The 1,938-nt window shown below is 40.4% G+C and overlaps 1 non-coding gene across 1 annotated transcript; it reads right to left on the reverse strand.

The window, feature by feature from the left end:
• Positions 1-981: 981 nt before the first annotated feature.
• On the reverse strand, positions 982-1,083 carry LOC114081275 (U6 spliceosomal RNA). The gene has a single exon (XR_003580765.1). It is a non-coding gene; the product is annotated as a U6 spliceosomal RNA (small nuclear RNA).
• Positions 1,084-1,938: the final 855 nt, after the last annotated feature.

Below are 1,938 nucleotides of genomic sequence, written 5' to 3' on the forward strand. Positions count from 1 at the left end.
AGGTTGTCCCTGTGGAAGAGAAGAGAGAGGCTCCAGTCAGAGCCTCTCCCTTCTCTGGAGACCATGTCCTGGAGGCCATATCAGAGTAAGCACAGCAAGTTAGTTTACTCAGTCTGCCCCTACAAATTGCCACAAACCTGTTAGCTTAAAACAACAGAAATGTACTCACTCATAGTTCTGGAGACCAGAAGTCTGAAATCAAGGATTTGGCAGGGCTGGTTTCTTCTGGTAGCTCTGACACTGTCCCATGCCTTCTTCCAGTTGCCAGTGATTGCTGGGGATCCCCAATCATTTCTATGTAGTTCCCTCTATGAAGAAGAAGAATGATTTTTTAAAAGCTATAAATATAAAGAATTTAATATTTTTTAATAAAAATAAGTAAATGTTTTCACAATATTTGGTACTGTAGATGTGGGCTGGACTTTATTTTTAAAGATAACGATTTTTCCCAAGATTTGACATTCCTTGGTTTGCAGCTGCCTACCTCCAGCCTCTGCCTATCTTCACATGTCCTTTTTTTTTTTTTTTTTTTTTTATTACATGCCCTTCTTCCCTGTGTCTGTGTCTTAAGTCTTTCCCTCTTTTCTCTCAGGACATCAGCCATTACATATGGCCCACCCTAAATTTAGGATGATCTCAAGATCCATAATGACATGAAATTAAGATTCTGTTTCTAAATAAGATCACACAGGGGTATGGAAGTGGACATGTTTTGGGGTAAACATGTCCAACCCAGGTGAGGCCAAGGAGGGTTCCAGTTGCCAAGTTTTCCATAGAGATATGCAGGAACTCAGATGCTTTATTTCATAAGTGTGGAGGTCCAAACAGAATACTCAGTGTCCAAGGAACTACTAAAAACATCCTTGCTAAGAAGTAGAGGCCAAGGAGCAGCACATGTCCATCTTGCTCAGCACAATCAGTACAAAGGAATTTGAGATTGGACTCCATGCTGTGCCGGTGGCACTGGCTTTCTCTACTGTAAAAATTCTGGAATGTTTCACAAATTCGTGTGTCATCCCTGCACAGGGACCTTGCTAATTTTCTCTGTATGTGCTGAGAAAGCAAACACAGAGCCTATTTTATAATAAAGTCCTGAATATCTACTATCATTTATTGAATGCTGCCCTGAAAGTGAACAACAGAGTCGTTTGGTTCATGTATGAACCATCTGTTAACGTATGGTTCATGTATGTTAAAGTATGGTTTCTATGCAAGACATATTGCTTTTGCAGCATTGTCGGGTCAAAAAAACTATAAGCAAACCATGGTAAGTTGAGAACCATCCATGCAATGATAGATAAATCTATAAGAATCCTTATTTAGGTGTTTACACAAGCAGGACTGAGTCTTAGAGAATGAATCTGTGACACTCTATACAATTGTCTTAAGAATAAAGGATGGGATCTGTGTGCACTGTCCTTTCTCCACTAAGTGGTCATCATTGATCTCAGTGGTGAGACTTGGAAAAGATCATTCCAGGTTTCTGACTTTTGTTAAATACTATGTCATAAGTCACACAGACCTGTATGTACATGCATTGACCCCTCATCCAGACCTAGGATGGTTATATATATAAAAAATAAGAATCACAATTGAAGGTCAACCTCAGCAACTTAGCAAGATTCTGTCTCAAAACTTCTTTTTAAAGAGCCAAGGATGTAACTCAATGGTAGAGCACCCCTGAGTTCAATCCTCAGTACCAGAGGCAGGGGGTTCAGGGGTGGGGAGAAGGAAGGAAGGAAGGAAGGAAGGAAGGAAGGAAGGAGGGAGGGAGGGAGGGAGGGAGGGAGGGAGGGAAGGGAAGGGAAAAAGAAAAAGAAAATATATTGTAAGATCCAGGCTCTATTGAAAGTTTACAGACTTTTCTAGGCATTCTAAACTCTGAATTTCAAAAATAAAAGGCCAAGCTAGGAGGAATTAAGTGGAGTTTTCACTTTC

This window comes from Marmota flaviventris, chromosome 2 (assembly GCF_047511675.1).
Source record: "Marmota flaviventris isolate mMarFla1 chromosome 2, mMarFla1.hap1, whole genome shotgun sequence".
NCBI lineage: Eukaryota > Metazoa > Chordata > Mammalia > Rodentia > Sciuridae > Marmota > Marmota flaviventris.